Here is a 16,005-nt window from a genome sequence, read left to right on the forward strand (position 1 = left end):
TTTTCCATGCTGCCTTTTGTTAATATTTCACATCTGTAGAGTGTTTTGTTTCTCCAGTGGGTAATACTTACTGGCTAATTTTTCTGTTTTATCTGAAATCAGTTATTTTGTAGTTATGTGATACTTATGTGTATTAGCATTCTGTTGACTGTTAGGGCACCTACAACTATGTCAGTGAGGCATGTCCATCCACTGAGAGCCCCCCCCCCTTCAGTGATGCTGAAAATAAAATGTTGTTGACAATTTTCGGCAACATGGTGAATTTCACCTGGAAAAAAGTGGTGCAGATATGGCACAGAAGCTTTAAATATGGCAGCAGATCATACAAGATGTCAATGCTGTGGCAGGCATGGCAGAGCATATGAACAGATGCACCACAAGGCCACTGCCATGATAATCACTGCACATATGTGAGCAGCTGCAATTTCCCATAACCTGCTAAGGAACCACCTCTTGCCCCCAGTGAAGAGTTCCTGGCAAATATAATGAAATCCTGAAAGCTCACAGGAGAGTGGAGTACATCCTGTGCTGGAGTGGGTGCCACACCTTCTGAGACAGCAAGCACATCCCAGGAGAAGGTCTAGGAAGGCTTTGTTATCTGAACAGTCTAATACTGTTGTATAGTAAAATAATTGAAATGAATGTTAATTCTGTGCCACATGTCTTTTTGTGGATGGAGTGAAGATTGTTACAGTTCTAACCTTAGTTTGGAGTTATCAACCACATACCTTTTGAGATTAGAGTTAATAAACATATAAAGGAGTAAATGTATTACCCCCTGTGTTACTGTGTTACTGTTAAATGTAACAATGTTGCTATTACCTCTGTGTTACTGTTAAATGTAACAATGTTGCCCTTACCTCTTGCTCAACTTTTTCCAGGACCTTCAGGACTCCAATGACGTATGCCTCCTGCAGATGGCAAGCCAAATAATTTTATGTCATTACTGAAAATAAATATAAAGAAATATTATAGTGTGTCATCTTAGGCCTGTTATGTGTATTGATGTACTATCTGTAATAGTGGCAGCACTGTTAGTTTGTTAACATATATTGTACAATAGTAGTGCAGGTATTAATATATTCCTGTGTTTCTTTCTTTTTATCACAGGTGATCATAAATCTTAACAGTGGGAGTGTGTGTACCCTGTGCCACCTGATGTCAGTATCTCAGCAGACTCTGAGGATGATGGTGGTCAAACTGACATGCAGTTGGAGAGTGCAGAGGTTGAATCTGATGCAGAGGTTGACAGACAGCCATCCCCTGCATTTCTATCTGACACAACCAGTAGAGCAATGCCTACCAGTCTACTGAGCCCACTGATATTGGACAGATGGAGAGGGAGGACATTGACCAGGGAAATGTGGCTACTGTGGGGGTCAGTGACAGTTGAGTCTGGCCATAGCCGCAGTGTGGGTGAGGTGCCACACAGGAGGATTGATGGGGTGCTCGGAGGAGCCCTGCTGTCGCTCCTCCACCTGGTGCAGGTGTTACTTCCCATGTGACTCACTGAATGTTTAGGACCATCATGGAGGTACAGGAATTTTCCCATAGGTGCTGCAGACAAATGCTCAGGGTTGTGGATGTTTCACAGTCTGACATGTGTGACTGCCTCCACCATGTTGCCGATTCACTGAATCAGATGAATGACATGTTGGAATGAGGGGTGCCTGTGAAGGACTGAGGGGTGTCTGTCATGAAATGAGCAGTGTCTGTGATGTAAAATCTGCTGGGAGAGGAACAGCATCCTAACAGGTGTAGGTCAGCCACATCATCTCCCATCAGCCAACATGGCCATTTCAGATCATGCTCCCAGAGTGACAGTACGTCTGCTGCTTTGTCACTGAGTGTGCTGTCCACAACCAGACATGGCAGGCCATGGGTTCATGGTCCAGGGTGTCCCCATGAAGGGAGCTCATCCAGCAGACAACAGTCATGTTCCTGTAGCAGCACTGCATCTGACCTTGGATATGGAGATGCCAGTGCAACTCCTGGCAGAGCCAGTTCTCATGGTTAGGGGTAATGATGAAGTGCCACCTCTATCATGCATGGCTCACACTTGTCAGACAGACCAAGACATAGAGCTAGCACAGAGTTTGGCTATGCTCATGCGCACACTCACACATGAATTTCACCTACAGGACCTGTACAGACACACACACAACAGTTACTCATTTTGTCTCACTAGCAATTTGTTGTTTTATCCCAATGTCTGCCTTCTTCTCCTTCTTACTCACCCACACTCACAGACCTTTTTTGTCAGTCTAGGCTCCCCCCCAACACACACACACACACACACACACACACACACACACACACACACACACACACACAAAAAACACCTTGTACGAGTGATGACAACTTTGCCCTATCTCTGTTTTCTATCTTTTGGAGTTAGGGATACAAAAGTTGTGTCTGATGCTCAGGGTGCGTAGTTAACATAGTGCTTAGTATATTTGCATTTGTGTTGTTGAACCGGTGATTGTACCTTTGCCTTATATTGGCCTTGGCAAGTTATACAGTTGATAGCATCATAATACAATATGCCTGGTTTGAACAGTGGGTGAATTATAAAGCAGTTTTTCATACGAAAATTTACTATAATAAGTGCAAATAGGATATTTTATTTTTACATTGTTTTTTTAAAGTGCATTGTAATTGTTGCTTGTTAAGCTAATTGAAAGTATGTGATTGATTATTTGTTACTGGTAGGAGTATTTAAAAGTGAAGGGAATGAGATTTCTTTATTCTGAAGAAGGCCTGTGTGTTATGGCCAAAAGTGCTTAATCTTTGTATTGGAGTATTAAACTGTTAAAGACATTTGGTGGTGTCTACCTTTTTTTTTTTTTTTGTGTAGTGTTTCTTTTAATAAAAATAAACGTGTAAGAACATGAATGAATCTAAACATTAGATACCTGCCTAACTGATACGTGCAAGTATAACTATGTAGAATGTGTGTAAATTGTCTAGCAAAGCCATCAATATCTGACACGACTGACATCTGTAATATATACTTAAGCAGTTTGCCAAATAACCTGGACCATGAAACTGAAATAACCACTATAGAAAAAGCAGTTCAAAATGTACTTAACCCTCCCACAAGTGAAGGAATAAGCATAAAACAATATGAGATGAAAAACGGAAATAACCACCCGTACTTACAGAGACAATTGTGACTTAATGTTTCATTCTTTGGACAAATTTAAATGCATTGAGTGTGATTTAGTGTATTTAATGGAATGTTTAAAAAGGAACATAGTTCCTAAAGGTTTACAGGTTACTAAATATCCTAATGGGGTGAAGGAAGGTTCTGAATTTCATACTAACCTTATAAATATTTTTGATAGATGTGGTTTGGATATAGTAAGAGCAATAATAGCAGAGAATGAGACGGAGAAAAAAACTACTGTTAAAGGAATTGGAGTTCATCAATCAGTGTATTATTAATGACCTTATGTTTACTGTTGAATCAGAAAAAGCCTTGTATCACAGTATATTCATTCAAACTGACAAAAATTGCATGAACAACATGAAAAGATGCAACTTTTTCCTTTGTTTTTATCGCTTGTTCAGTGAGAATAAAACTATTTGGCTTCTTTTGGACTCGGGCCCTTATTTGGCACTCTGGTGAATTTCTGTATTGGTTTTGGTGCAGTTCTAGTTCGCTTTTCATCTCGTATTGTTTTTTGGTTTGAGTTTTATTGAGATGGCAGAGTTTCCAGAGGCAGAGATGGAAGAGGATTTTAGAACAGTGAAAGAGAAGAATTAAGGAAGGTGGTTGGTGAGCTATCTCAGCTGGTTGAGCTTTTAACTCCAGCCTGCAAATCCATTGTCACGTTGGCCACTGGTGTGGCTGGTAACCAGGAAATTAGCCAGAGGTATCGGAAAACTGTTCTTGGCGGTTCCTCTGGTGTGTTATTTTCTCAACAAAATGGCAACAATAGTGTGGACACCAGTGGCAATGAACTATCCATTTTTCCTAACATTTTGTTCTCCAATCGGGAGAACAAATATGAAAAAGAAAAGGGGACTTCAAGAATCCAAACGATTGATGGCGCCAGTATAAGGAACGGTGACTCTGTTACTCACAACAATATTTTTGATTACAAAGCTCTTTTAGTGAAGAACTATTCATTAAATTCTAAAATGTCTTTTAATAATATGGAAATAACCACCCATACTTACAGAGACGATTGTGACTTAATGTTTCATTCTTTGGACAAATTTAAATGCATTGAATGTGATTTAGTGTATCTAAAGGAATGTTTAAAAAGGAACATAATTCCTAAAGGTTTACGGGTAATAAATATCCTAATGGGGTGAAGGAAGGTTCTGAATTTCATACTAACCTTATAAATATTTTTGATAGATGTGGTTTAGATATAGTAAGAGCAATAATTGCAGAGAATGTAAGGGAGAAAAACCTACTGTTAAAGGAATTAGAGTGCATCAATTAGTGTATTATTAATGACCTTATGTTTACTGTTGAATCAGAAAGAGCCTTGTATCACAGTCTATTCATTCAAATTGACAAAAATTGCATGAACAACATGAAAAGATGCAACTTGTTTCCTTTGCTTTTATCACTTGTTCAGTGAGAATAAAACTATTTGGCTTCTTTTGGACTCGGGCCCTTATTTGGCACTCCAGCGAACTTCTGTATTGGTTTTGGTGTAGTTCTAGTTCGCTTTTCATGTCGTATTTTTTTTGGTTTGAATTTCATTGAGATGGCATAGTTTCCAGGGGCGGAGACCGAAGAAGATTTTAGAACCGGTGAAAGAGAAGAATTAAGGAAGGTGACTGGCCAGCTATCTCAGCAGGTTGAGCTTTTAACTCCAGCCTGCCAATCCACTGTCACGTTGGCCTCCGGTGTGGCTGGTAACCAGGAAATTAGCGAGAGGTATCGGAAAACTGTTTTTGGCTGTTCCTATGGCATGTTATTCTCTCAACGAAACGGCAACAATAGTGAGGACACTGGTGGCAATGAACTATCCAGTTTTCCTAACATTTTGTTCTCCAATCGGGAGAACATATGCGGAAAAGAAAAGGGGACTTCAGGAATCCAAACGACTGATGGTGCCGATATAAGGAAAGGTGACTCCATTACTCACAACAATATTTTGGTTACAAAGCTCTTTTAGCAAAGAACTATTCATTACATTCTAAAAAGTCTTTTAATAGTATGGAAATAACCACCCATACTTACAGAGGCAATTGTGACTTAATGTTTCATTCTTTGGACAAATTTAAACGCATTGAATGTGATTTAGTGTATCTAAAGGAATGTTTAAAAAGGAACATAGTTCCTAAAGGTTTACAGGTAATAAATATCCTAATGGGGTGAAGGAAGGTTCTGAATTTCATACTAACCTTATAAATATTTTTGATAGATGTGGTTTGGATATAATAAGAGCAATAATTGCAGAGAATGAGAGGGAGAAAAACCTCCTGTTAAAGGAATTGGAGTCCATCAATCAGTGTATTATTATTAATGACCTTATGTTTACTGTTGAATTGGAAAAAGCCTTGTATTAGAGTATATTCATTCAAATTGACAAAATTGCATGAACAACATGAAAAGATGCAACTGGTTTCCTTTGTTTTTATTACTTGCTCGGTGAGAATAAAACTATTTGGCTTCTTTTGGACTCGGTCCCTTATTTGGCACTCCAGCGAACTTCTGTATTGGTTTTGAAGCAATAAGCATAATTGAAAACAGTTTACTCCCCTTCAAGTTTCAAGTTCCTTAGCTACACTATTACCTTTTCATGTAGATTCAGCCTTCTGACCACTCTGAAGACACAAATGAGGCTTGAACTCCTTAGAATTGCTGAGTACCAAGCTTTTGACTTTGTGTAGCAGAGGTCAACATAGTATAGCCTCTACACCACTGTCCAGGGCTTATGGCTCAGACTGAGGAAGGTTAACATTTATTTAAATGAAAGTGCTAACTGGTTTATCCTTTGGAGATTATTTTAGATTATTTTCGAATAAACTTGCTGTTCTAATTTATATGGTGGTTTGTTCCTGGATATCTACTTGATACGTTGCCTATGGTTCTTTTTCTTCTTTTTATGGTCTGTCAGTGAGGTCGTTTCATTTAGCAAATTTGAATGATTTCTGTGACTGAAGCAAAACACAGTAATGCACAGACACCCTTCAGTGAAGTGGGTTTGTCAATGAGGACTAGTGTGGAACTAACTGCAGTGAGCTTTTAAACAAAACCAAACACCCCACATGTGTATTTCCTTGGCATAATAGGGCAGTTTCCTGCCTTTGCTGAAAACTGTTATTGACTGCCATGCATCTATGTATTTGTATCACACCTTGAAAGAAAAATAAGAGAGTATGCACTAGAGACTGCATGTGTGATAGTAAAGCAGAGATAAGGGAAGGATTTCCAGAATGAAGAAAGAGAAGGCAGAGTTGCATTTTAGCAGACATATTCACAAATATTGTGGGATCACTTATTCCACTAAATATGTTTTCTGCACATTTATAGTCACTGAGAATGTCCAACTGTATCAATTGTATAATACTGGATATGAAATGTGAATTGCTTGTATGCACATGATTTGATCTGTATTGCAAAGCTATGTTTGTGACGAAGAAAGATAACTCACTACAACTGTGTTGTGTAAGTATAATAATCCAATGGTTCAAATCCAGAGTTGTCTTATTGTTTACCCTTTGTTTCCCTTTGTTATCCCTTTTGTAAGTATGTGTGCAGTGCATGGCATAGCACAAACATGGTTACCTGCTTAAAAAGGGTGAAAAGTTAATTCAGTCACTTTACAAAGTGTAAACATGCTTACTGGCATTGTGTTGTGGCCAGCAACATGAATGGTAATGATTGTAGAAGTTCCACCTGTTACCTGACTGCCTCTGTGGCATAAGGTGCAAATATGTTGAGCTAAAAAGAGAAAACAAAGGTAAGGCAGGGTTGGAGTCCCACTGAGGAAAGATCATAATGACTATTTGCACAAGTAATATATGTTCACTACTGCTTTTTACATTTGAGTGTTGACTACCTATGTGCAAACATGGTTCACTAAGTAAAAAAGTGAAACATCTGATTTGGCTCACCTTCTTTTGTGCAAACAGGCTCAATGGTGATACATGGCCATCAGCACTCTGGACATCCGCTGCTTAGATTTCTCTGTGGCACCAGATGTAATTGGAATGCATTCATGTCGAGAATTCAGGTCAGACACTTTTCAGTATGGGTGCCGCACTGGACTTTTACACAAAACTTTGATTATAAAGGTAATACTACATACCAGTAGCTATGTATAGCAGGTTGACTGACAGAAGGTATCATTACTGCTTACATACATATACTTTTGTAGGTATCATTTGTACTATGTGTGTTACTGGTTTAGCATGACAATGATTATGTGTTAAAAAATGCAGTTGCATGTCTCTGATGGATACAATAGTTTGCTGACAATCATCTACACCCTTCACATAACCCAAGTATAACTGTAAAAACAGAATATATTGTGAGGTATGCAGCATAACTCAAAACTCTACTACTAAAGACATGCAAGTCTATCTTTTTCCAGTATATTGTCAGGCATTACTCCTCATCACACCCAAAAATGCATGAACCACAACCTTTTAATGTCACAAACATGTAGACTTAATTGATGTATATCTCCAGTCACTCTTTAAACTATATATCTCTACTGATCATGATCAACATGCACTTCTTCTGTGGCAGTGACAAATATTCATCTGTGAGGAAATGTATGCATTCTCTTTTTCATAGGTTTGAATCCCACATTGTACAAATTACTTTTAACAGTATGTAAGTTCCCACAAATTATGTGCCAAGTCATCTAGTTGATCCCTCCAAAGTCATGGCTTAAAAGCCAAGACATTTAGAATTTCAGTGTTGACCACTGGACAAAGTGTGACCAGGTATAGCAGCACAAATGCCATAAATCAATGCCAAATCTCACATCATTAATACTGTTTCAGAAACTCCCGACTTTGTTTGGCAATGTTTCTGATTGCTTGACATCAGGCAAACTGGTTGCAAAATGTGATATCACAAATTGGCAGGAGTCATTGAATCTGTTGTTGTAGGGCCTTTACAGTCATGGCAGGAGATGAGAAGTACGGTTTCAAATTCAGGGCACAGAGCTGGGGTGTGGAAGAGACAAAATTATTTGTTGCACTCCTCATGAAGTGCTTCAGTCGTAGGTTGCTGTAGGGGGCCTATACCAGATCTCAGTACATGACTGAGGCTAGGAACAGCCTAGCCAAGGATATATGCACTGGGGAGCAGTGTAAACATGACTGCAGTGACTTGAAGAGGTGTAAACAGGTACAACCCTAGCAATGGCTGGATGAGTTTTGAACTGCTGATACTCCCTGTTGTGTAAGTATATCTGCCAGGGATTGTGCACAACCTTATAGAGATAAACTCTGGTGCCCACAACAGCTGCCTAGAGAGGTTGCTTATTAAGATAGAAAAGAGACTTCCACATCAAGCAGTCTCATGGGGAACTAAGGAAGGGAACAGCGCTGACAGTTCTCAGGATTAGGACTAGCTTCTCATTGTTCCCACACTTGATGGGCAAGGTCTCCAATGTCCTCTGCCTATCCCCAGTCATGGTGTTCCCCAACCTTTTGTGTCCCTCATCATCCCTATGTCTGTCTTGTTTGTCCTGTTTGTCTGCACCTATGTGATGATAGGAGGTATTGACAGCCATGTGAGGAGATGTAGGGCAGTGGATGTGTAACATATGCCAGCATAAGCTAGCTTGAGTTTTGTAAAGAAAATGATATGCTATTTGTGTATCAACCTGATTTGTGCAGATGCTTGTGTTTAAAAATATCTTTGCAAAGTTGCTTATGTTAAAATGTATCAAGTGTGTGCCCTGGTGGAAAGAAAAGAAATGTACGTGTATTATTGTAACTGAATTAAAACTTTGAGAATAGTTACAGCCAGACACAAAATGTCTGGGAAACCAAGTAATAGGAAGCCTTCTTTATTGTCTCTAGCAGGGAACTAATTGCTACTCTGGAAGGGTAGAGGGTTGAAATTGTTTTTATAAATTCCTCCAGCTGCAGCAGATCTGAGCAAAGTTCAATCTGCCTGTATTTAACACATAGGTGCTAAAATCCTGACAGTTTCTAATGATGCAGGATAGTGCAGGAAACAGAATCAGATGACCAGATGTATGTGATGTCATTTTGTAAGCCAGAAATAATATTTAGATATTAGTTGGAGATTGCTCTCAGTATTCTGTCTTGGATCCATACCTCTCAACCTCTCAAAGCAAAAAATCTGGACAAATCCAGAAATAATGGGGGGACAAAAGCCCTAAAAAAGGAATATATTTTAAATGTTGCCTTCATAAACTTAGAAAGTTGTTAAAATAACAGGTTTTGCATTGTTATATATTTTTTGAAGGATATGCAGTCTGAAACTCAAATGTCTGCCATTCTTTATTATTTAGTGACTTCAATATTCAGTGATTTGCCAGAAAAACACAGTTTGTATGAGGAACAGACCAAAAATATGAAGCAAAAATCTAGACCTTTGAGAGGTATGCTTGGATCTGACAACAAGGACCACTTACCCACATCATCTTGCCTTGCACTAGCAAGTGACCAGGGACAGTAATTCTCTAAATCAGTTAGGAAAATATAGTGAGAATAGATAAGTATTGTTTTTCTGTAACTGTGTGAATCATTCCAGCTGTGTTGTTTTCATTATTTCTTGTGGCTGAAACTGGTGTTTACTCAAAGAGTGCATGTGTCAGCTACAGGGAGCAGGGATACAAAGCACTGGTTTCACAGAGAGGGTGCTGAACACAGCTCTGCCACTGGAGAGCCTTACTGAGTACCTGGGGAGAGACAAAACTAAGTAAGAAAACTTGTTTCTGTGACTGATAACTTGAAACCAATAAAATAAATGCAATTGTTTTCCTTTCCTGTTTATTTATAGGGAACACTTGTTAGCTAACTACAGCAGTCAACAGTATTACTATGCTCAGTCACTTCAGCATGTTAGTTTTTTTTAGACAGTGTAATATAACTTGATACTTAGTAACACTTTATGCAGCATGCAGTGTGTCCTTGGTTCCCTATCATTGCTTTACACACTCTCTGTAGAACATTCAGCTCACTTGTTATTCCATCACAAACACTGATTAATAATTTATTCAGCAGCTCAAATCATTTAGCCTGCATTGATTTACTTAAAACATATAACCTTTCATTCACAATCCTTTTAATTCATGCATCTTGGGAAAGACATGCAGTCTCCTTTTAGAAACCATGCATGTACAAGGACAAACCACCAACCTTGGTCCTGTCTAATTTGACATCTGAGTGAGGAGTGCATTGTGCCTCCCGAAAAGTGTCCCTTTGTTAATGACAGGTTCAACAGTCTGTCAATGTGAAAATCATTTGTTCTTTTCCTGTTATCTCCCTTATTTTTTGCCTAGAGGAAATACTTAATATACACACTGTTTTTTATTGATTGTATAACAGTAAGTGTCACATAACTGTCTTCTTCTCCTCCTTTTGGCTTTTCCCATTAAGGGTCGCCACAGCAGAACAACAGTCCACAGAATGATTGGCAGTAAAGTTTTATGATGTGAAGTTGCCAGCCTGGCACCCAGCCTTCCACAGAAGTCACACATTCACACCTAGGGCCAATTTAGAGTGCCCAATCTACCAGCAGCATGTCTTTCAGATGTGGGAGGAAACCGGAGCACCCAGAGGAAACCCACATGACCAGAGGGAGGACTTGCAGACTCCACACAGAAAGCACCCCAGCTGAGAATCAGACTGAAAAACATCTTGCTATGAGGTGGCAATGCTAACAGCTGCACCACTGTGGCCACCCCAAGTGTCATACAACAGTGAACTGCCTGAATAGAGAGCACTCCAGTGACTGTTGACTTTTCTCTTATGTGAGGGCAAGCCCATAGATGACCTCATCTCCCTGATAGCCTTGATGTAACGTGCACTTGTGCCTTTCTCCTTCCTTTTCTCTGCCCATCCTTGTCATAATTCATACTTTTTAGCCTCTCTGTCTTTAGCAATCTCTCTCTCTCTCTCTCAGTGTTCTCATGCATTTATTAGAATTTTTCCATTAATGCTTGCTCCTGCTTCACCAAACTGACATTTCATGACTTGATACAGGATGTAAGCTGGAAGTTACTAGAAACATAAAGGAGACATATTGTCAACTTTCTCTTTGTAAACTAAGCACTCAGCCTGCACTGTCAAAATCAAGTCTGTGGACTTAGAGCTGAGTGTTAACTCTAGCACGGTCAGTCAGTCAGTCATGTATCTACACAGTAATTGGTGGGGTGTGCACTGCCTGCATTTTAAGAGGCAAACTTAACATCTGTTGCAGAATTTTGTATGATTTAGGAACAGCATTCTTCTGCAACAGAAGTTAGCTTTGCTTATTAAAATGCAGGCAGTGTGCACCCACCAATTACTGCAAATATGTGACCAGTACAGGCAGGTTGCTGTTACTCTCTTAGTCTCTTACCTTGTTGAGGAGAATGTAAATTTCCTCATCCTGCGAAGCTATGACCTGTTGATATATTGACAGGGGACAGACATGGGTGGCTCTGGGCAGGTGACAGTGGTGCAGTCAGTCTCAATCTTGGACATCATGTGACTCGGATCGGACAGTTTGTTAGCGGCTACTGTGGCTACATTACCTGCTGCTGGCTGCTATTTTCTTCTAGGTTTGATTTGTCCTTCTCTGTCTTCAAGTATTACCAGTCAGCCTATCCAGATTCCGTGATGACCAGTCCAGTATTGCTCCATGTGACATGATGTCTCAGACATCAATTCAAAGCTCCGAGCCTGTGATACAGTGTCCTCTCTGATCGGCTGCCACCTTCAGCCATAAATAACTGTTTTTTTTTCTGTGTTAACTCTTCCTGACTAAGTCTGTCGCTGATGTCATTATGCACCCCTACACATTGAAGACATTGGAGGATGCGAGATGATGTCAGCATAAACTAAAACAATGTAAATTAAAAAATCAAGATTCGAAGGCGCCACTTGGGAATTCATGGTACCCTATTATTTTAGACCCCAAAACAGGAAATTCTGAGGGATCAGTACAGTTGAGAGGTATGTTGTGGTGATAGTCCAGATTCATCAAATTTTGTCTTAATTAGCACATGACTGTGTTGAAGAAATAGATATCTATGATGTTTTTTTAATTCCCTCCCGCAAATTCATTTATTGCTTCCCCATTGTCCACCCCTCTGCTTGCCCCCATTTCACCACTTTCGTTTCCACCCATTTTCACATGTTCAATCTGGTCAAAAAATAAAATCACACACAACACATATGGCCAGAAATAGCTCATTAAAAAAGTCTTCACTTTTTGCCTTCTGCCACAGAGTTTGACATCACACATCAATGCCAAGTGGGGGTGAATGGCTGTTCATGTTCTATAATCCCCCTCTAATATCACTTTTAACCTGTTCTATGACTAAAAATTTATATTTGTAATCAGGACAAACTTTAGTGTGCTTGAATAAGGCATTACTTTCTTTTCCTACTGAAATTTCATAGACATGTTCGTAGATCCTTCTTTTTAATTTCCTTTCAGTCTTTCCTATGTAGAAGGATCCACATTTTTCACAAGTAGCTAAATATATTATGCCTTTAGATTCACAATTATAATATTCCCCACTGTTTACATATCTTCCTCTGCTTTCTAAACATATTCTATCACTATTTATAATGTATGTACATTGGGTGCAATGCCCACATTTGTATGTACCTATTCTGTTTTTCCTTTTATCTATCTTATTTTTATTATTACTATTCTCTATTATAGATCTTATATTTTGTGAATTCTTAAAAGTTACTTTCTGTGGTATATTAGCTAAATTTTCTATGTCAGTCAAGGCTACAAATTTTCCCCATTCTTTTAAAAATATATTTTTAACTACATTGTTCAATCCATTATATTCAAGCACCAACGTTTGCTGGAATTCTTCTCCTTCATACTTTTTATTACTATCTATTTCATTGTTGAAGTCCTTCTTTTTGTATATGGGGCAAAATTTATCTTGTCTCCCTTTTTCCACTTCCTGTCTTATTTGTGCAATAAATGCTAATGGATAACTTCTCTCTAGAAACATTTTTTCTAAAAGTTCACATTCTTTTTTAAAATCTACATCAGAGCTTGTCATTCGACTTCCTCGAACAAACTGTCCCTTCACTATGTTTCTTTTGCAGTGAAAGGGGTGGGCACTCTCAAAGTGTAAATAGGAATTGCAAAAAGTATCCTTTCTAAATATTCTAGTTCTTAGTTCATGTCCATCTTTATAAACTTCTAAATCCAAATATTTCACATTAGATTCGGAAATATTATATGTGAATTTTAGGAAATTGGTAGTGTTCTCTATATATTCCAAAAATTCTGTGAATTTTTCTCTTCCAGCTATCCAAAAAATTAATATATCATCCAGGAACCTTCTATATATCTTCCAACAATTCTTAAATTCAGAGTTGAATATATATTTTTCTTCCCAATAAGCAAGTATTAAATTAGCATATGTAGGGGCGCAAGCCGCACCCATTGCTACCCCCTGTTTTTGTTGATAAAATTCCCCATTAAAATAAATGAAGTTATTCTTCAAGACCAATTCCATTAGCCAAGTACTTATTAATTTCTCATTTTGTGTTAAAACTACATCTTCGTAAACAATTTCCTCAAACATTTTTGTCCCTTCTTCGTATGGGATGCAGGAAAATAAATCAATAATATATATTGTAACAAATAATAGTTGATCATTAACAAAACTGTCAGGTAATTCCTTCAATAAATCCCAAGAGTGTTTCAAAATACATTTCCTTTTCATCCATACATTTTTTAAATTTTTTTGTCTATAAATTCGGCTAAAGGATATGTTTTTGACCCTTCTGCCGAGACAATCAGTCTAAACAGTGGGTCCTCTTCATTTTTATGAACTTTGGGTATACCAAATATCGTGGGGGTTCTAGGTTTGTCTACTTTCAAATATTTAAAGGTATTATAATCTATAATCTCTTCATTTAACATATCATGCAAAATAACATCTATTTTATTATAGGCTATATTCATTTCATTCAAAGATACTATTGAGTATCTGGTTTCATTCCATAGGATAATATTCATTTTACCTTCGTATAGAATATTATCCATAATGACTAACCCACCCCCTTTATCAGGTTTTATCACTCTAAGTTTGCTATTATTTTTTACCTCATACAACAAATCACTTTCTTTCTTGCTTAAATTTGGATTATACCATATTTTATTTGCTTGTTTCCTCACTTCTGATTCTATAATTTTCTCCACATTTTTTAATTGGGGGTGTAACGGGGGGTTATATATACTTTTCCATTTCAATTCTGTCTTAAATTGAACTTTGTTGTTGGGAAACATAATACGTAAATTTACCTTTCTTAAAAAACTTTTTATATCCAATATACTACCTGTTAAATCACCTTTCCTATTAGGTATAAATTTAAGGCCCCTAGAAAATAAATCAAAATGTTCCTTTTCTAAAACTAATTCACTAAAATTATAAATTGTAAAATTATTGTACACATATTTATACTTATCTTTTACTATTTCTTTGTCAATATGTATTGTGGGGTGGAGATTCAATAAAATTTCCCCCTCCCCCTTCTCCCCCCCCTGGAAAATTTTGCTGCTGAGGGCCCTGTTTACTTTTCAGTCTTTCAGATCTCCTTAAGGGTGGGAATACTGTATCGTATTCCTGTCCATCCTCATCAAAAAAACATGTTCCGCCATCATTAGCATTAAAATTATTTTCTCTATCATTATATTTGTACCCATTGACATAATTAATATATCTTTTGTTAGGTATAGGGTAACATGTATTATTCTCATACTCATTAATATCTCTCTCAAGTTTTTTAATTTTTCTACTTACTAAATCTTCACATTTTATATCAATATCCTTCCTAATGTTGTAATATTTTTCCTTTTCTTCTCTAATTGAAAAAATTAAATCATCTTTAATATGCTGGTCCAGTTCATTAATATCTTTCTGCATAGCTTCTTGGCTTTTTATGTTATCTTTAATAATTAGCTTCAATACATCAATACCACATTTATTAAACACTTCTAAAAGTTCTTTGTGGAAGTCAGAGCCAATAACAACATTATTTGGGAACTTAAAAACATGTAATCCCTTAGGAACAATGTCTCTGGATATACATTCTTTTAAATATTCATTCTCTATATCCAATATTTTAAATTTGTGCATTAATTTTAACAGTTTATCAATTTTGTTTCTATAAGTATCATTCAGACCTTTTTGTTTGTTATTACAGTCCCGTTTGAACACATATTTGCCTTTCAACCAGTCGGAAGTCTCTTTATGCATAATAGTTGACACAGTACCTGAGTTACAGCCACGCTCTTCACGAAAAGCATTATTATTTCCATTAGGGCCATTTCTTGTTTCCAGGTTTTTAAAGATCATCGGAGTATTAGCAGCATCAAAAGTACCTTCAATTCCTCCATTATTAAGTCCACCAAGGTCGCCGGCTTCGGAAATTCTGCCAATAAGCTCCCCTTGCTTCCGGTTGTTTTTTCCACTCCTAGCGTTTAACCCTTCGGTTCTTGGTACACGCGATTGGATGTTGACGCTGCTAGACTCTAGGAACGACTGGCTGATGGGTGTAAGAAGTTCTACTAAAGCTGTTAACTGGCCAATGAGTTTCCTCATTTGCCCTGCTTCGTCCTGCCTTTTGGAATCAGGAAGTGGGGAACCATCCATCATGAACCACTAACGTAGACCAAGAAAATGTAAAGAAAACTCTTTCACTCAACACTTTTGGAATTCATAAATTCCAATGCCCTGGATCAACTTATCCACACCCCCACCAGGGGCAACAATATCCTAGACCTAGTCATTGCCAACATGAGTAACCGGTGTTCCACAGCTGAAGTCAACTCCTCGTTGGTCAGATTCGACCATAAGC

The sequence above is a fragment of the Protopterus annectens genome, chromosome 3.part1 (genome assembly GCF_019279795.1).
Source record: "Protopterus annectens isolate FY-2018-M chromosome 3.part1, PAN1.0, whole genome shotgun sequence".
NCBI classification, from domain to species: Eukaryota; Metazoa; Chordata; order Ceratodontiformes; family Protopteridae; genus Protopterus; species Protopterus annectens.